The 21,164-nt window shown below is 43.0% G+C and overlaps 1 pseudogene; it reads left to right on the top strand.

Annotated features, from left to right (window-relative positions):
* Positions 1 to 21,164, top strand: part of LOC8035641 — a 75,780-nt pseudogene that overhangs the window by 37,047 nt on the left and 17,569 nt on the right.

Raw genomic sequence — 21,164 nt, 5'->3', positions numbered from 1 at the left:
CACAATTTTTTACGGTTCCGTTTTATGGTTTGTAGTAATAAAAATAGCTCATAATTGGTTGCAGTAGACAATTTCCACAACGTAACATGTTTGAGAATGTTGAAGTTCGCGTAAAACACGTCGTCAAAATCCCAGAAAATTTACCACTTCGACGAAACGAAATATATAAATGCCATTTCAAAGAGTTACAGGGCTTGTACATTTGAAAATGACAATTTCAATTATTGTCTGCTATTTATTTGAGTCACATTATTCCTTTCCTAAAATAAAATCAAGAGTAGGACTGTTCAAAATAGTGTTACTGTGAAGCAAAAATGTGACTGGATATTTTAAAAATTTTTTTCTCGACTTTTGGCTCTGAAAAGAAAAACGCACACACAAAAAAACGTTTTTTTCAAATTTTCCCGGTTTTTTTCAACACCTTTACTTTTCTACTGCTACATCCATTCCACTGAAAGCAAAGAACCCATTGAAAACATTGTACAGCGTACTGGCTGGTGGCAAATCACTTTCCAAATGTTTTTCCACGACTCAGCAGCTGCCGTTGTGAATCACAGCGCACTTTGTGGGGTCGTTTGCAATTTTAGTTGACAAGAACAGACGCTATGTAGAACCTACAAGCCTTGTTGTTTTTACGATACTCATGGTACAAATGTATTTGCACTTTCGGTATGTTCATTAATTTTTGTTACTTCTTAGTAACTCTACAGGCAGCTCCTACCATATAAATATCAATGCAAATAATTCTGGTGCTCTTAGGTTGTATCAAAGCTATTCTCCATTTACTTGAGCTTTGTCTGAATCATAACAACAACGCAAGACAACAACACGCACAGGACACACACCCAAGAGAAAAACAGCGCTGACTTACAACTCAAATGTTTTTGGGGTTCATCTGCGCAAGGAACGAGACGGATAGTAAAACTGCTTCGTACTCGTCGTCTTGTGTGAGATGTGCAACAATATTTCCCGTATCTCACTGGAATCTCATCCCTCCAATTGCCAAAAAAGTTTATCTCTTTGTTTCATAACGTCCAGAATGGGGCACTGACACCAGCATCATTTAGCCGTGCAATACTTTCAGCTTTAATGATATCGCTAGTGAGCTTCTGGCTACTTCTGCCTATAAGAAAAAAAAACACGTAATGTCAGCCTTACAGCCGTGATCGTGACAGTATAAACCTAAAAGTGCGGAGATCACTCTCCGGGTAATATAGTAAATGCTCTCTTAACAGTTTCCTCAAGAAACGCCAGTTTGCCCTGTGTATTACTTGCCACATGAAGGAGGAATAAAATTACGTGCATCGCCCGTGCAAGAAACAAAGTTTCTGCGGTGTTTTTTTTTCTTTCTGTGCAGCGTATTTGCTGGTTGTTATAATGTTAACTCTTATGGTTAAACTGGACAGCCTGTTAGGGGCCGAATAACTACCTTCAGAGTTCCTCGCTTCCCGATCTTTTTTAGCGTACGGGATACGTTATGAATATGGGGCATGATTACCAATCTTATTTTTTTTTTGTCCCATACCTGGCTATCGGTGATACCACCTCCTTTTATATTTTTCAGAATGTTTTCAGTCACGGATGATAATAGGGATTAGGGATACGTGGTAGCCTGCTGAAACTAGCCGCAAAATCTGGCCTTCGAAACAGCATGCGCGCAGGATTTTGTCAAGGCTTTTAAAAGAATAACTGCAAAGAAAGACAAGCATTTTTTTTAACAGCCTATAGGTGGGACAACTATGTCGCACCACAAATCCTCCGCGAAAATAAAAAAGAAATGGCAATATTTACGTCACGGGACGTAATTTAGTCGGAGTCGAAACCTCTCCACATTTGAAACTCCCGCTCTTTCGACCGCCGTGGAGGAGAACTACGCCCCGCCGCTCACTCTTGGATTTACTATTGAATTGACTATGCTGCGGAGTTGAACAAAATACGCAGCGTCTCGACTTCCGGTGCGTCTTGCCGAAGATACGCCGAGGATCAGGGGGGGGGGGGGGGGGGGGGGGAACGGGGGAAGGGGCCGACGATGTACGCTGGAGGCTAGAGCCGCTTTGCTCTCGTTGTTTTTGTTTGGTCGGAGAAAATCTGGCAAGAACGCACGTTCAACATGGCGTCGGTATTGTTTTGGTTCGACGGGACGCAAGCAGCTCCGGGGTTTTCGAGCACATGTTTCGAAGACGTGACAGGAGAAGTGCCCCTGTGATGTTCCCGGAAGACGGAAAGTATCATTCGTAATCGTCGTGTGTTCTTTGAAAGAGGAGTCAGTCACAGGGTCCACGAGTGCGCAACCACAAGCCAACGTTCACGACAGCGCTGCGTTGACTACGACGATCTCGTTCTGTTTGGTGTAACACGGCGATGCGACAAAGAATTGGACCGTTCGTGTTGTGTGGTGCGGGGCTTGAAAGTACAAGTCCACACTAACACGGAGCGCAAGTTGGTTGTTGTGAGGTTAAGGTTCAATAGATTCAGTCCCATCGTTGTCAGCTGACCCGGTCCAGCTGATCCGGGAAGACGCAGCGAGCGTCTTTAAAAGTAAATCTTCCGTTGTTCCGTTTCAAAATGTGGACTATTCCCAGCAAATACTATGAGTAAAAAGCTGCCGGGCGTTTTCAACAAACTTCAGTCGTTTTAATTTAACAATGGACTCCGGATTATCGTCCTAAATCTGCCATTTTTATGCTTCGTGTTGTTGGACTGCGTTTGCACAGCGACGCATACCGCTCGAGTAGAGGATTCGGTCCCGCAAACGACCAGTTATACAGAATCTCAGGGAACTTAACTTACCACCTGTCGGCCTGTCATCATGAAACTGTATGATTACAATGAAAAATTTCAAGTATTCCAGAACTGCAAGAAACTGAAAGGGTCAAAGATAGCGGTGTCCAATGATTATTCGCAAGCTACTTTACCCAAGAGACGCAACCTTTTGGAAAGTGCAAGTGAAGAAATGTCCCGAAGATTACGTGTGAGGCTTGTACACGATAAGATCCAGATCGGTGACGAGACGTTTATTTGGAATGATGCTGTCGGCTGTCGCGAAAAAGACACGGATTCACGGGTTTCACAGTCGGGAAATAAATGACAATCCAAAATTGAAAAGGAAGAATGCCTCCGGCTTATTAATTTAAACGCGAGAAGCCTTGTTAATAAAGTGGACGAACTGGAGCACCTACTTTTAGTATATAATCCACATATGGTTGTAGTTACTGAAACTTGGCTGCACGACCACATAAGTGATTCCGAGCTTCTTCCGCCATCCTACAAAATGATCAGGAAAAGACAGATGATCCCGTGGAGGTGGAGTTGCTATTATCTATAAGAATAACATAACCTGCATCTTGACGTCCGACTGGGCTGGTACTGAAAGCTTGTGGTGCAAAATGACGTTTTGTGGACATACTTATGTGATTGGTGGAGTATATGAAGCTCCTGATTCCCCAACTGCGTTTCTGGAGGCTATTCATGGTTACCTACAACAAAATGTGACCGATCACTCCAAGATGATAATTGCGGGTGATTTTAACCTACCCGGAGTAAAATGGGATGACTTAGAACCAAGACCAACCGAAACCAACAATGGCGAACTTGTATTGGACATCGCTTTCTGTAACAATCTCGTGCAGGTGGTTCAAGAACGTACTGAAATAACTAGGTCATCTAGTTCTATACTTGACTTAATTTTTGTCTCTGAACAATTGACAGATTATGAAGTAAGAGTTGAAGACGGACTGTCAGATCACGAGATGGTGTTGCTATCCTGCAAAGTCCGAACAACGTGCAGAACCGCAAAGTACTTAACCACGGAAGTGTATAACTTTAACAGAGCCGATGACGTTAGTATTCTGGACCATTTAGAAGTACAACTTTCTTCTCTGGAGGGTGTGGAAGACTTAAATAAACTATGAAATCAATTTAAAAGTGTAGTTTTCTACTGTCTGGATAGATTTGTTCCGAAGAGGGCTAAGCGCGTGGCAAAACAAAACCCGTGGGTGACCCGAAAAATAATTCAACTCAAACGTAAGATAGCCCGCAGCCGCAAGGAAAAAAACTCGCAATACCACACTTATCCAAGAACATTCGCGTACCCTGAATTGTAAACTAAAGGACACGAAGGAAAAGCATTCTTCAGAATCTATGCTTGAATTTATGAGGACATCACCCCAAAAATTTTGGCGTCATCTCGCGCCGTCACGGGTGGGTGTGGCATATGTCACCGATAATGACCGTATCATTACTGATCCCGCCAGAATGGCAAACGTGTTTAATACTTTGTTCAATCTGTTTTTGTAGATAGTGACAACACACGTGAAAGCGTTGACGAGATAAGAGGCGCGCGGCTCTCGGCTATGCCAGATCTGATTATCTCTGAGCAGGGTATTTTTGCTTTACTACTAGATATCGACACAAAAAATCACCGGGACCAGACGAAATTCCCAACGCATTCTTAAAGCGTCACGCGGAGTGGGTCTCCAAGTGTCTATTCGTTATTTTCAGTAAAAGTTTAAAGCGACATAAGTACCTTCGGACCGGCTGACAGCGAGAGTCGTACCAGTGCACAAATCGGGAGATAAGCATTCAGTTAAAAATTATAGGCCAATATCGCTGACGTGTGCTTGTTGTAAGATAATGGAGCATATTGTGTCTAAGGAGCTTGATAGGATTCTTGAAGATTCAAACATATTTTTTCTAACCAACATGGGTTTCGAAAGTCGCTGTCGACTGCAACGCAGCTTGCTGAAACTGTACACGACTTTGCCAAAGCTGTTAATAATAGAATAATAGTAATAATAGTGATGCAATATGTTTGGATTTATCGAAAGCCTTTGATCGGGTGCCTCATGTTGAACTTATTCATAAATTACAAAACCTGGGGGTAAATGAAAGCATTGATTTGTGGGTTAAAGCCTACCTCACAAATCGAATACAGTTTGTGCAAGTAAACAAAAATAATTCAGCCATTGTAAGTGTACCCTCCGGTGTTCCCCAGGGGTCTGTATTGGGGCCCGTATTAGTTTTTGTTATATAAACGACATTACGGAAAAGGTAGGGCCTAATGTTACTGTACGGTTGTTCACAGATGACTGCTTGTTGTATACAAATGTTTCTTGTCACCATAATCAGGTACAGTTAAATTACTCTTGACAGCTATTACAAGAATGGTGTAAACAATAAAAAAATGAAAATGAATCGTGACAAAGCAGTCTTTTCTGTGATGACTAACCAAAAGAAAAACGTTCTTCCATTTGTGTTCTAATTTGAGAACCGACCTCTGACTAAAGTTTATCAATTTAAATATCTGGGCGTTACAATATCTTCTGATCTAGGCTGGATAGCACACACTGACAATATCTGCTCCGCAGCCAAGAAAAAAAAAAGCTCTGGTTCCTTAAGCGTTACCTTAAGTACGCTCCACCTGAAACAAAATTAACTGCATACAAAACGTTAATACGGCCAACTTTAGGATACACTTCTGTTATATGAGATCCTTTTAGGAGTTACCAAATAAGCAAATTAGAAAGGGTGCAAAGAATTTCTGCTAGGTTTGTACTGTCAAAGTACCGAAGAACCGAATCAGTAAATGAAATGCTTAAACAGCTATGTCTTCCACTCCTTTCTGATCGCCGGAAAATAACTCGTTTAAAATTCCTATTCCTGTTGAGAAATCAAATGTTTAACCACTAATACAAGTAACTATGTAACGCCCCGTGTATCTAGGCCTCTCAGAAGTACTCATTCATGTTAAATTAATCTAGAGAAACCAAATAATGATACCTATAGGTATTCTTTTTTTCCAAGAACTATATCAGAGTGGAATAACCTCCCCAAAGGAATAGTATTAAGTAATAGCCTAGCTTCTTTTGAAACATGCATATTTCAATGGTATAACCAGTATTAACGAACCTTTCCCTCTTGCAGTGCATAATTTCGATTATATGTTTTTGATAATTGAATGGATTGGGACTTCCGTGACTTCATTTATTATCTTCTCATGTGTTCTTGTCTTTTTTTATTTGCCTTTATTCGATGTTTTTGGGCGCTCAGCAGCGTACGCTCTTGTAATTTTAGCAGTGAGAAGATAATATACGTAAACATGGCTTTGTTGAGTATTCTGTGTCATTTACCAAAATAGTGTACTCTTGTCTTTCGTGATTTGTAGTCTTCGGAAATGTGCCTTCATATTTATTACCTAGTGTTCTATTTTGTGTATTGTTGCACTCCTGTAACAGCCCCTACGGGCTAACAGAAGAAATAAATAAAGAAATAAAAATAAATAATTAAATAAAATAAAAACACTGATATTTTTCTGTAAATTACGTGTGAGTTCGTTGCGCTCATCATGCGGTGTGAATAAATTTGGTCTAGCTTTCCTACCCGCCCAAAGGTGCATGAAATAAGACCATTTTTACGTAATAAATATAATGCTTTACTTTTTTGGCTAGAGGCGTTGGTGCATTTATTATGGTACAATCACTTGAGAGTTCAGGAATGGGGAAGGGCGAGCAAGCTTTTCCACTTTTGTTTCTTTTCTCTCTGCACTGCCCCTAGTTTCAAGTTGCAGTTTCAGTGGATATACCTACTAGCAGGTATAAACTGCTCTAAAGCTTGTAACAATTTGGGTAGGCAGGACGGTGCGGACTCCGTGTTTCGCGTTTTTCGGAGGGTGACTGAAGAAGTGCTTTTGCGAGGTACGCGGAATATGCAAACGATTTTGTTATGCCCGCCGTCCGCCACTCCAGCAAAACTGATAAAATCATCTACAAAGGCACAATCGCAAGTCGAGATTTACGATAACAGTACACATTTACGATAACACTACACGTTCAATTCAAACAACTTTACATAAGATGATTCGGAAGCCGAGAAAAAAAGATCTGTCGGCTAACGCAGAGTTCAGACGTCTGAAGGCTTCTGCGGACAGCTGTTACGAAATAGCCTTGCTGTGCCAGGTTTTTTTACCTAACAGCTCTGTCGCAGTCGCGCACGTTCGGTGCACACTGTGCGAATCTCGAAGGCCTCCGGAGCGATATGATGAGAACATACCTGGACACGTTTGTCACTACGCGAACGTCGGATTGCCTCTAACCAAATAGCACTCAGCTAGTCATTTTTCGGGGCCACATGGCTGTTGGAAGGCTCGCTGTCGCGATCACTGGCCTGGCACCACTCTACAGAAAAACGGCGCCACTTTACAGAAACTGACAACTCCGAAAAATCAGCATTTGCACGCGCAAGCAAAAACAAAAAAAAAAAAACGAAAAAAAAAGCGCTGAGAAAGCAAAGAGGAAAACGAATGTAACAAGCCGCGCCATAAAAGTCAAAACCCGCGTCGCTTGCTATCACTAACACCTGCAACAGCTGCTGAACACACACTACTTTACTTCAAGGAGCAAGCCTCACTCGAGCACCTGGGTCAACACAAAACACTGATCACTTAGGCGAAACGACTAGTCGTGGGAGGCGACACAGGCGAGAGCAGGAACTTCGGCGACCGTGAAAAAAATGGCGAAGCTTTTGTTTGTTATGGTATGAATCCAAACGGAAATGCCCGTCTTGTAAACCTTTTGTAAATAGTAATAGTCTAATTAAATTGGTAAGTCTTTAAACGTAAAAGTATGCCACTCAAAAGGATATTACAACATATAACAACGGTTTAAAACCAACATCTAATTTGTCAATCAATCTATTAGCCAATGAGAAGTATAGCAGCCACTCCATGACGTATAACACCAGCTTTGTGGCTCGCGATTTAAAACGGACGAAATAGCTTTAACCTAATATCAGTCTCGCACAATAAATATTGCTGTAAACATTTTTTTTCTTTCCGGAAAAATAGTTTTGTGACAATCTTGTCCCAATTAAACTGTTAAAAAAACACTTTTTTTTATTGCAATTACCCTTTAAGGCACAGATTGAATATGCTCCTCTCAATATAATTTCGAGCTGACATTCCTTCAAGCTTCATTTCTGTGTGACGGTTTATTTACTCCAGGCAAATAATTTTTAAGTGTGTGTCTTTGGAAGCCACCGTCAAGCCACAGAACATTTATTTGATCTTTAAAATGCCATAACCCGTCTCCGTTACCAGAACGCCGTTGCGTCCAGACGAAACTTTGTCACACGGCTTCGAGTCTTAATCAAATTTTTAATATTTCCTTTATTGCACGTTTAAGCTGCTTTGAAATGAGTTTCTGTTGCACGAGCCGGTGCGCCTATAAGATATTAAGGTGTGAGCAGTAGCATAACTTCCACTACTAGGTTTTTAATATTCTAATCGCATGACCAGGATCTTTAAGAACGCATTTTATTGATAAATGTAGTCTATAATAATGATTTGATCTGTTAGAGCGCTATTACTATTTTAAATCGTTTTGTGTGTTCCATACAGCGTTGAATATCGTCAGAGAGCTAAGGACACGAAGACCGCAATTACTGTAATTATAGAGACGGCGTGAATATCCCTAACTTTGCGAGATTTAAAAGTCGGGAACAATTGTACTTTCAACATGAAATCTAGTGTGCAGCTTCCCTTCAAATTTGATGTTGTGTTATGACAAAATTTTCATCAACGCGGCACTTCAGCGAGGGTGAAAAATAATAGGGCCACACATATACCAGAGTTCACAATGTTTTTCAATACAGAATCATTTTTTTTTATTTTGTTCCAATTACCGCAAACACGAAGTGGATCATTTGAAAGGTCCATGGGCTATGCGTTTTCGAATTTAGAGCGTAATTTTTAACTGAAACAAAGCATAAGGTAGCTATCATCAATTGTTGCAACTGATTTAATCTGTGATATAGTGCCCCATTGCTTTGAGCGTAAAAATAAAAACAAATGTTCGCGTGCGGAAAAAAAAAGATAATCTTGTTTATTTGCACGTCCCGCCATATTCGGTATTGGCGCGCACTCTACCGGCATGGTTTTCGGTAACTGCGAGTTTACTTTCCTAAGTTAAAAAAAAACCGAAGTTAAACTAAAAAAAACAACAAAAAAACATGGGTCCGACTTTGACACAAATTCCAAAGAAAGGACAGTTTTACTTTCCAATGTGTCAAAATAAATTATAAACCCATTTTATTTGTTTGGTTAACTAGTGCTGCGATTAAACACTTCAGGTTTGAGATCTGTGAAAGAAGCATCAAACTTACTTAAGGGACTGGTTTCTATAAAACATATTTTGGCCGTAAGCCACAATTTCCGCACGTTTTCTGCCCAAAGTGGTCGCCATGTGTCTTCCGAGTGTCCAGTGTTAGTATTGTTAGAAAAAATAATAGAGATTAATCGTGGTATAAACAGTATGCTGAATCGTACTTCTTAAAGGTACAACTGAACACGGTTTATACAGCGTTCGCCGCTGATGTGATGGAAAGGTGGAGGTTATATGCCATTTGGACCGGTCATATGTCGATCTTTCACCACATGACCCCACCTTCACCTACGTGCAGAAAGAGCGAGAAAGAGAAAGATATGGGTCAGGAGAAGTACGGCCGGCGATCGTTTGGTCCTCCGACTTCGTTGCTACAGTGACCTGTCAGTTTATGAGTGAACGGAGTACAAAAAGGCGGCCGTAAGCCCAAGAACCAGACAATATGAAAAAACAATCAAACCTATAGCCACTTTTGTTTGTGTCGTGTCATATGAGAACGACAATAACTGAATGGCATCAAAGGGATAAGGAGGTGAAGTGGATTCCTTAAGATCCACAACATTCGTCTTTAGGGTAGCCGCACATTAATTTTCGGACGCAAATCTACATATTTTAGACGTTTTGTCGTGTAATAAAGACGTTCGAAGTATTAACGCTGAGGTATTTCGCTGGTGCCCTCTTATAGTCCAACTGCGTGACGTCACGACTTTAATTTGCAGCGCCGTGAAGTAACTGATTGTAATCATGGCGACTTATTACAATTCGCATAGCAAAATGTCGCTGGCGCGTTTAAAAAGCACGACAGAAGCTTGGAGTCACCGCGTTCTTAAAATACCCCTGGTAAATTCGAGTCTCATGTTGCTCTTATATCCGTCCATGAAAGCAGAATTAATCCCGATGAAAATCTCATATTAAGCATTTGGGAAATTTTAGAGTGCGTCAGTGTTGCCTGCCGGCTGTGCTTTGCTAGAGTGCTGACACTCTTTGGCAGAGCAAGTGCCGCTTTTTTCTTTGTTTTTGCAGTGACCATCGTTTTGCCTCCTGCGATGTGTTCACCTGAGACCGGCGAATAGGCTTGGGCTCGTGAAAATGCCAGGCTGTACAGTCACCAAGAGCTTGTATAAATATAATAATTCATTGCCTCTATTTCGCTACTCAACAAGCGTGAAACGATAGTGACTATGGCTAACAGACATCAAGCGTGAAAACTTAAAGCTGAACCTCAAATATGCGCCTTAGAAATCTACATATATGATGGGAAGTGTGATGTTATGTGTTCTTAAAGTTATCCCGTGGTGTATCACCAGTGTTAATGCTCAATAACTCCGTAAATAGCGCATAACTGGTTGCATATGAGCAAGAGGCAATATGGCGGCTCCGCTAGCAGATGTCAGAATCGTCCCTCCGCAGGAGGGACGGCAGTCTATCAAGATAGAGGCACTCTAGCCAATCCTGGCCCACAGTGACGCTGTTGGTGGCGCAGGTCGCCAATAAAATGTAAGGTAATACGAGTAGAACCACGTGACACGGATCTCGTCACAATACGCCATAACGTGCAGTAGACTGACTGTCTCAATGCATTTTTGTAATGAGTCCTTTCTGGATTTGAGTGTTGTGATGCAGCATGAAAGAAAGTTTTAGTTTGCCAGCTATTTTGCGTTAGTACGCGTTGTGTTACCGAAACTGTGCAGTTCAAACAGCCAGCGCATACTAAGGTGGTGTAGGTGTTTAGGTCGTTCGATCGGCCCTTTGTTATTGTTATTCGGAGCTTTAGTTGACGTGATATGTTATTGCTTCAACGTTAACCACCTGTCGTCTACGCAGCCGTTGTTCCTCTACCTGTCATACCAGGCCGTTCACGGTGGCAGCGCGGCTGATCCACTTGCAGCACCAGAGGAGAACGTCGCGAAGTTTCCCTATATAGGAGAAAGGAACAGAACCTTATTCGCCGGTAACGTATTCCATCTTCTATTTACACTAAGGAAAGTTTATTCGTGTGCAGGACTGATAAACAGTTGTCACAGCGGGCTACAGAAATACCTCGTTCTGGCGAGGTGTCGGGGTAATGTTATCGCTCTTCGTTTAGTTTTAGTTTCTATGCCGTCAGGTTGAAGGAGCTTTCCAACGATTTTAACGTATCAAAAGTTTGCAAGTCGTAATTTTTTTCATTATGTTTAATATTACTACGAATTCATTCGATTCCAGGTCGGAGTGAACACCATAAAGGACACAGAGAAAAAATATTAGAAGTAACAACAAAAGGCATAGTTCATGGGGTTCACCAATAACAAAATTCTTTCACAAGGGTGCAATTCTTCTATTTGCAACAAACGTTGCTACACTTGAACTACTTCTTGACAGCTGATTCCACGCAGCTTTTTTCATGAGAGAATACAATAGTTTGAGTATTGTTAGTGGACAGAAACTGACCGATAAGTGTTTCGTTGTTAAAACCAGTTTTCGGTCGTGACACTGGAGCCGTGTAATTTATTTGAGTTAAAGCACTGTATCATGTACAATAACGACAACCTTGTATCCAAGCACCCGGCTACACACGTTTGAAAATTCAGTAAATTAATCATATCAGTCACTATACCGTTTGCAGAGAAACCTAGCTTCAATTTTCTTTACTCTTTAGAGATTAGATTTGTTTGTAAGAGTGTAGGGGTCGCCTAGATATGGGGCGTACTCTAGACAAAGTCCTGCCAAGGTTTTGTAAGTTTTGAGCTTCACTTGCATCGGGGTTCTAGACAGCTCACGTCGAATTCCCCGAAGAGCAAAAGAGCAAAAGTTACGAACGTGGTCATTACAATTGTAGTTTTCAGATATGGTAACTCCTAGATATTTAGCTGCATGTGGCTCTTTTATTAGCTTTTCTGCATCACAGTACGAGTAGTTTCAAACTTGTTTCTTATTGCAAGCCTTATTCGCAGAGAGCGGCTGACACGCGGAAGATTGTTTACACGAGGGGATTAAGTTGAGCTAGTTGGTCAAAAGTATTGGGTTGGACTAGATGAATCAGGAAAATATGGAGTTATAGCCCATAAAGCCATGATCAAGGATTGTATCCCACTTTAAGAAAATGCAATAAGAGCAGAAAAGAACGAAATTGTTAAACAAATACAAGGAACCCCTAGCACCAAGGTCAAAGTAGCCAAGACCCACGAACTATATTTGTTCTCAGCCAAAACGCCCACAAAATGAGTTCACTTTGGACTATTAAATTAGAATGAAACACATGGCAACCATGTGCATTAAGGTGTTAGCCCCCCCCCCCCCCCACTATAAAAAAAAAAAAAAAAGCCGCGGCAAGTTTAGATATTACACTTCTGGATTCCTAACTCGGAGAGCTCGTCTTTCTTCAAGAAAATGAACACCACATCATCTCTGGATTTTTTATTGATGTATAAGACGTGCATTACTTCATTTCGCACACAAACATCTTAAAAGTTGTCCGGTTACCCTTAAAGAAATAAGGCCTCGTTTTGTTCCGAAATGCGACAGCTATGAACACAAACAACACCTTGGAGCGTTAACGCTTCTACCAGTCTACGGCTCTCTAAGACAATCGTGAGCAGTATTCAGTCTTTCGGTGGCTCGATAACGGTGCGATATAACTATTCAATAGCTAAAGTACGCATCAAAGGCCACAGAAAGAAAGCACCGAGTTTTTACATTAGGGCCAAGGAAACCCCGATTATTTTTTTTTTGTAGCAAGTAAAACGTACATTAGCTGTTTTCATAAATTGTACCACAAGGCTATCAAGCCCCTGGTAAACTTTCGAGCCTTCTGTTTGACTACATGGCGCTGTATGTCGAATTGAAGTTTTGGGGTGTATTATACGGGACAAAGGGTGTAACAATACATTCTTTTACACCCTTTTTTCTGAGAGTGTGGGATAGATTCGTTTCTACATTTATTACATTCGCATTTCTACAGTGTTGACGGTAACGCATTACAACTTTATTAAAAATAACACTTAAGCCCTGATGTTAAGGGACCCTCTCAGCCCATCAAACTCATTCAGTCGAACTGGTTACCTTTTCAAAGAAATAACGGGTAACGCACTTACGTTACTTATTTCGAGTAACGTGTAACACGGTAACGTGACTCGTTACTTTTTCTTTCCAAGACTTAAGAAAAGTAGACTTAAAATGTTTTCGTGTTTCTAGGCTTCAATCTATGTGAATGTTTGAGTTGTTTTGCGTTTTTCTTGCGTTAGTTCTTGTGAATATTTAGGTGAAACAGTTAAAAAGATCAAGTGATTATGTTCAGTTTCTGCATAAACATAATGCTTCTTGGAATATGACGCTTATGCATACCTGCAACCTCAAAATAATAAACCGTGTTAACTCATACTTTTAAAAAAACTACCGAAAACGGAAGGTGCGTTACGCTTTATCAGTAAGGGTAACGCGTTTTTTTTAGGTAATATAGGACGGTAACGCATTATTTTTATTTGCAAGTAACGAGGAACGTATTTCGTACCTTTCTGTAACGCCCACAATACTGCATATGCACAGGGCTTATTTCACATTTGCACACGTATCATACATTTAACATAGACAAGGAATGAGAACACACGTGACTCACAAGCAGAACATACACGCGACGACACGCTAATCCAATCGCCGCCACCGAAGATTACCCATGCGGCTTTTATACTGATGATTTGAAAAAAGTCGTTTGGTCAGTGATCACCTCGTCCGCGAACGATGCTACAAATATGATGCCGCTTTCGCACCAATATAATTCTTAAATATTGTGAATACACATTCCAAGAATTCTGTCTCTTACTCAGGAGTTACGGTACACTCAGTAAGTATTTGCGAAAGTCTATAAAACAACGTCCCCATAGGTTCCCAGCAGCCATGTTCTCGCTTCACCGGAAAGACTGGCCCACTTTGCACATGCGTGGCTCCGTGGCAACCGCATCGTCGCTTGCAAAAGACAAGTATATTTTCAAGGATACAAGAATAAACAAATTAACCTTTCTTTTTGTCTCTGGAAACGTTTTTAGCACCTGCAACGTGGCTATTAACATCTCAACTAAAACCGAAACTAAACTATTAACGCTTCCAAAGAATGCAAACGGGAAGACATGCTGGGCAGGCCAGGAAGCCGTGGGCGCATAACATGCCACTGCGGCGGAAGCCGCTGCCCCTGCGTGACAGTCTGGAGAACCGGGGAAGGCACGCGACTTCGTGCCTTCCTAGGTGGCACAAGCTACCGCCCGTTACAAAGCGTATATCCCTTAACATCCATCCATCTAAAGTATTACCAGCTTGCGCTTCTGCTGCGAAGAAGTGGCAGGTGTATCGCTGCGCCATGCCCCAATTTGTGTGTGTTGCGCTTGTATACGTGGCGCATATCGAAGCCGTCGGAACGCAATGTAGGGCGTAGCCTTCAACCTTTGCCAATTTACAACGAGACAGGGTATAACCGTGGGTTCTCTCTTTTGCTGGCGCCTCCTGGCCGTGGATAGCTGGCGATTAAGAAAATAATCTGTAGTTATAGCTGTTCTCTTTTTTTCTTTTTCTTTTTTGCACGTAATTGCACTTAGTTAAAGTTGGGAGCCATCTACAACGTTGGGCACCACGTTAAGATAAAATTAAGGTCATTTTGCAAAAGTTCACTATTTGAATCGCAATAGATATCGCGAAACACTGTAATCGCCCAGCATATAGTGGGACATGGTAATAAACATGGAGAGCGAAATCATTTCTATATATTAAGAAGATAATGTGGCCCAGAATAGCACCTTGCGGAACACTTGACAAAATATCACCTTTTAAGACAACGTTTTGATCTCTTCCAAGGATATGAGTTTGAAGCCATAAAAAAGTGTGTCTGGAATATGACGTGTAGTTAACGTTTGCATTAACTGACTACGTCATACAAAAACAAAGACCTTGAAGAAGTTTAAAAAAAAATCAGACAACCTGACTACTAGAGTTTATTGAAGCAGCGAGGGCATGGTTAAACTCTACTAATAGCCCTATTGCTAATTTACCCAATCATCAAGGAGAAAGCAGGGATTGGTAGTCGCCGCGCCGCACTTGCTTGACTCAGCAGTAGTGACTTTTCTAAAGCAAATGCCTAAAACAAAGTGCATCTTGCACGCGCGTTCGTCAACGCTTTTTTTTGTTGTTATTTATTTAGAATCTTTTATACGGGAAAGGCGTGAGCGTGTTGTGCGTGGAACATTAATCCCTGCATTCTCCTTGATGCTTGGATAATTTAGCAATGGGTTTATTGTGTGTCAAAAGAGAATCCCTTCTAGAACCTTTGTCGCGTTGAGTGGAAAAAGTTCTCATCGGGATGACCGATTCAGTGTAAATAATGTGTTCTAACGTCTTACCGGAAATACTTGTTTTTATCCGGATAATGACCGCTTCAATTCCGTGGCAGTTCAAATGCGATCGCTGCACTTTCCCTTTATCCTACTGCCTCAGGGCGACAATAAAAGTTATGCAAAATCTCTAAATGCCGCGCCCAAACCCCTGTACATTCCTCCTTGCACCCGAAGCATCTAAAACCTGGAACGGAAGCGAACGAGAGCAGAGCATTGCAGTTGCTCGCCATGCACTCGCTCTCTTTCCTGTGGCTTATCCGTCGGCTCAGTTGTGTGCTACACCCGGCTCTCTAACTACTGTTCCCGTCATATCTTTCGGCACCGCGGGCGGCGCTTTACGTTTTCCAACGGGTTCAATGTTCTTGCTGTGAACTCGCTGGGTAACCCAGCACAGGGGAGGATACGTATCTGCTCACTGCCGTATGACGAGCACTCATTGGTCTTTGTCTGAATGTCGTTTAAATTCGGTGGTTCGCCTCGCAGGTATGACGGACGCGCTGGACGAGTCAATTGGAGACGTGTTTGAGGCCCTGTTTCAGGCGGACATGCTGGACAACACCATCCTCGTGATGAGCAGTGACAATGGCGGCCTTCCCTTCGGACAGGAGTCCAATAGCGGCTTCAACTTTCCTTTACGTGGAGCCAAAGGAACCCTCTGGGAAGGGGGAACCAAGGCCAGCGCCTTCATCTGGAGCCCTCTTCTCAACCAGAGGCAAAGAGTGTCGAACCAGATGATGCACATCACCGACTGGCTACCCACTCTATACTCTGCAGCCGGTACGCATCGTCCAAAATCATACGCCGTGCGTACCCATATACCACGTAAAAGAGAAGGCCTCCGTATAATCTCATCTTTAGTGGTTGCCCGCAGAACCGTACTTTGGGAGAGTCTGGCCAGTAGGTGTGGCGACGACGGCGCTGGAGAGGAGAAAAGTGAAGGAAAGGGGAGAGGGCCGAAGGAACGATAGGAAGGAGGAAGCAAAGAGCACCATTTTGGCACAACAGGCTTTCAGTGCAGAGGACTGTTGAAGCTACGAGTCCTCTGCTACGGACTGACTCTTTTTCGCCTAAATAAAAGTGGGCAGTCAAACTTTGAGAAGACTTCATTTGTTAGCTTTTCAACCCACCGAAGAATAACACTATATTATTTTCTTGTCAGAGCCAGCGATATCGAAGGAAGAAATCGAAATTCGGATGTAGAGTTTATTTATTCCAGCAGGCGAATGAATAAAAATGGCTACCCTCCCCGCACAGCTGTGAGCAGCCGGGAGTTCCCACGCGCACGCGCTCGCGTCTCTAACTCTGCTCCGTGGGCTGATTGGTCCATTCGCGAGGGGGCGTTGCGGCGGTGAGATTATAAACTGGCCAAACTCTCGCAACATACGGCTGTGGGTCCCCGGACCACAACTCTCCCCAAGCGACAAACACGCCGACGCTTGACGAACGCCCCCACAAAATTGGCAAACGCGTCCTTCGTATCGCCGCATGCTAGCATCACGTTCGTTCTGAGACGCTGCAAGGTGCTCTGGCGTCGAGGCAGACGCAAGCTAGGTGGCGCTGCATGGCTGAACAACTGATGACGTCTGGGGGCAAAAAAAGAGCAGGCCTTCTCTTCTAGGTGGCGTTCGCGTAGCTTGTCTACTCGTTACGGTCGGTGCAATAATGTATTTGTTTTGTGTGTTTTGTTTAGACTGCAGAAATTGATTCGAAAGGGAACGGACGAGCTCTCCAAACGATTCCATTAAGCCGATCAAGCCAACACCACCTAGATAGGGGGCTTCCGCATGGTCTCCTTTCCCTCTAATAATCGTCATCAGAGTCAGATCGCGCTAACTAGGCTATTGGGCCCGAGCCCGACCTGCGACGCGCTGATTGGACAAGAGCCCCAGCCGAACACTGACATGGCACTCGTGCCCAATATCACGCCTCGGTCGATCTGACTGGAATGAGGCGTGCGGAGGCCTTCTGTCTAGGTGGTGTTGATCAAGCGGCGCCGAAAGCGCACTGTCTTGTCGCTCGTTGCCTTTCTGAGTTTGCCGTCACTCACTGAACCGATCACCGTTACCCCCCCTTCGCCCCCTTCCCTAAAAAGAACGAAAAAAAAAAAGAGCAGTTTTGCGTTAATTTAGAGTGCAGTGACCGCGGTAGCTGCGAACCGGCGTCGCGTTCACGCGCCGTGAGGTGCGTGGACAAACACGTTCGGAACCAAGTAAACTTCTGTTTTGTTCCGAACGCCTTTGTTTTGTTCTTTCTTATTCCGAACGTTTTTATTTATTTTTTTATCCGGAGCAGGTGAAAGCGAGTTTCCCGGCACGAGCTCTTGGCATTGACAGTGTACCTCGGCAATTTTCTATAGGCTATATTTTTTTTAGAAAGCGCTTGCAGTGGTCATTGGGTACTACGAAACCCCTAGGTTTCAAGTGGGTTCTTTAGCATTGTATGGCGTGTCTTTTGTGCAAATTGGAATAAGTGCAACAATTCTGCGAAAATTGAGTGCTCTGTATATTATTTGGTAACTAAAACAAACGGTATAAGAAAGAAAAAAAAAACTTGTGAAGTGGTTTACACACAACGGTCCCGGGTTCAATTCCAGCAGGCGTCGAGCCATTTTTTTACAAGTATTTGGAAACATCGTTGCTGATGTTGCAGTTGCCACCGGCAACAACAACATCACCAACGACAACAACCTACAACAATTGCTACTACAACAACTGACGTCATTTCCAGTGGAGTTAAGAGCCAGGACGGCCTGCTAGACAAGGCCGTAGTGGTGACATTTTTGCGTCATTGGGCGAAGTTCAATGCTGGACACAAATTAGAAACGAGTGTTGCGTCAGCACTGGGCTTAAACAATTGTGAGAGTAGACGACCGCGCGCAAATGTAAGTGGGCTGGGATGGGGATTTTAGCTTGTAAAGCATTTGCTTCGAGCTGCGATGCGTTACCACACTCGGTCCCTGATCTTCCTTGGTCAGGGCAGTAGGAACTGCAAGATGTATGAAGAAAGTGTACTAAGGCTGTTGAGATTCTAATAAGTATAGACATACAAAAACCGAAAGCGAGGCGAATGAAGGTATTCGTGCGTTGCAAGTTGTGTCATATGTGTCCGCTCATTTTTCCCGCCTCGTACCTTCTGGCTGGCGGTCAAACGAAACCCGGAGGTATTCTGCAAAATATGTGCGCTTCATTGTGGACAAAATGGAGGTACGCAATCTCCCTTGTCAGATTTTTTACGAGTAGGTGGTTTAAGGTTGGTGACTTTTATAGATGCTGCCAATCGGTGATTTTTTACGTAAGATGTGGGCACAATCGTCTACACAAAGCTTCTTCAGGGGGCTATGAACACCTGAAATATCATTCTTAAGGTTCTGGGCTTGAGGCCTTTACACAAAGTGAGAAAAAAAAAGTGTCTACGCAACATCGATGCCTCGAGCCACATCACCAACTAGAAACGATTTTCAAACCTGCATTTATTTTGGTACTCTGACCGCAAAATAGCTTCATGCTTCTGAGTCGCCCATATACGACTCGCGACGTAAAAGCGCGCTCATTTTATGCAGCATAAAGTTTATTTTGCGACACTGGTTTCAATCTCAGCGCTTTTATTATGCTAATGCTTTTTTTAAGGACACCGCCTAACGTGCTGTAGTAGGTGCAGTATGAGTCCTCACTGGCATTCCAGCAGTTAAACTGCTGATGTTAATTACATTTTTAGCTCGTTCATGCTTTCAAAAAGCTGACATACTCAGTTCAGCAGATTGGCGAAAACTTTCCGCTTCGTGATTGATAATGGGTATGTGAAAATAAGGCTATTTGCTGCATCACCAGTTTACGTCCAATTTTGTTGCAATTAACATATTGGCGCGTGCGTGGCGAAGTTGGCAACGCGCGTGACTGCCACACAGAGGACAGGGGTTTGAAGCGAACTGGGCTCAGATATTTCTTTTATAGTTCTGTACTTGTCTTGAAAGTCCCAGCCCACTTTTGGTTGGTATCGACTGTTCTGGTCTGGAACATTCCTGAACGTACCGTGGGTACATTAGCAGTGGCAACTCGCAGCTTCAGGAAAGTTGACCTTCCCTCGTCAACGCATAATTCCTGAAACTTCTTGTTTTAGTTGTAGACCCATGTTCACGGCTATTAATGCTTTCTTTAAGTTCTACATATATCTGCTTGATTTTATCCGCGAGAATATAAATAAAAGTAGCCAGCTCCAATCATTGGATGTAGGAAAAATAAACTTTTTACTGAATTAACGTTGCGGAGGGACTTCAAAGATTGTCTCAAGAATAGAACAAAGAATACGTTAGGAAGCACTTTTTATTGCACAATTGCAAGCGGAATAGCAACCCCTTGATTGGATAGGACCACACCTGACCTTGGCGTATTTTTCGTTTTTTCAGGAGTGAGTCCCATAAATTTAGGCAAAGTCGACGGCTTCGACATGTGGACTCAAATATCCTACAACCTGCCTTCTTCACGCTACGAGGTCCTGTACAACTACGATCCTGTCGATTTGTATTAGGCCCTTCGGTACACGACCTACAAGCTGGTTTTGGGGACTTACAACGGTGGGGTGTACGACCAGCGATTTCGAACGCCCGGAGTCTCGCGTCCGTACGGAGACCTAGAAATCCTCATGGCACAGTCTAAGGCAGCCAGGATACTCAGGGGCGTCTACAACACAGGAAGCGTCTTGCTGCCCACGAACTGGAGACAGCGAGCGACAGTCTATTGCAACCAGAACGTACAAAGGAACTTTGTCTCGCAAGCTTCGCCCTACTTGTTTGACCTGGCGAACGATCCGTGCGAGCAGAACAACATCGCAAGCGCACAAGTTGGAGTGAGTTTGCAGCACTATACTTCGTATCTCTTTGAGAAAAACACAGCAAACTACCCCCAAAAAGCCACCATTTTTTCACTTTAGCGGAACGAACGCGAGAGAGAGGGTGAGATGAGAGGATGAGACTAATCACGTCGAGCATATTTTGTTGGAGGGTCTTGCCCATGTATTATAAACCCTGCAACAGCCTAGTTTTTCCCTCTTGAGTTCACTTTAGTTCTTCACTTAGAACATAATCTGGATGGTATTCACAGATAACAATGCATCTTACCGGGCTCTCACGAGATTCGACGCGGACCATTGAGTCACACAGAATTATTGTTGGCGGCGCCACCTCTCGATAGCTGCAGCGAGCACTGGTTACTCTTTCGTCTGCTTTCAACATACTTCTTGTTGCGCCTACCTAAAGACGGCATCAAGGGTATGACTTTCTGGGGGCAGTGTCTTACCGTTGAACAAAGTACTTCCGCAGCGAATATATACAGCAAGCGCAATGTACTCACATGCTTCAAAACAACGTGTGACTAAATGTGGATCACAGAATACGAAACTTAATCCTGGCGAATCAGGAGTCGTGCACAAAAGATAACAGCCTGAAACTTAGCAGAGTGCCTGTAGCCACAAAGCAACCCAATCTATATCCAACGGCTGGCATAGTGTTGAATATCGAGGGTTCTTTAAGCGTAAAGTTTACCCAGTGCTATAGAAAGAATGGTTTCATTCGCAGGTTGAAGCCTATTCACACATACAGCACGGTGCCCCTTCAGCGCTATTAAAGAAGTAGGGAAACAAAATTTTTTGCACTTTTTTT

Source organism: Ixodes scapularis, unplaced genomic scaffold (assembly GCF_016920785.2).
Source record: "Ixodes scapularis isolate PalLabHiFi unplaced genomic scaffold, ASM1692078v2 ptg001264l_1___fragment_5__unscaffolded, whole genome shotgun sequence".
In the NCBI taxonomy this organism is placed as follows: Eukaryota; Metazoa; Arthropoda; class Arachnida; order Ixodida; family Ixodidae; genus Ixodes; species Ixodes scapularis.
Note: the sequence above shows the minus strand (reverse complement) of the source record. Positions and strands in the feature narration are given on the sequence as shown.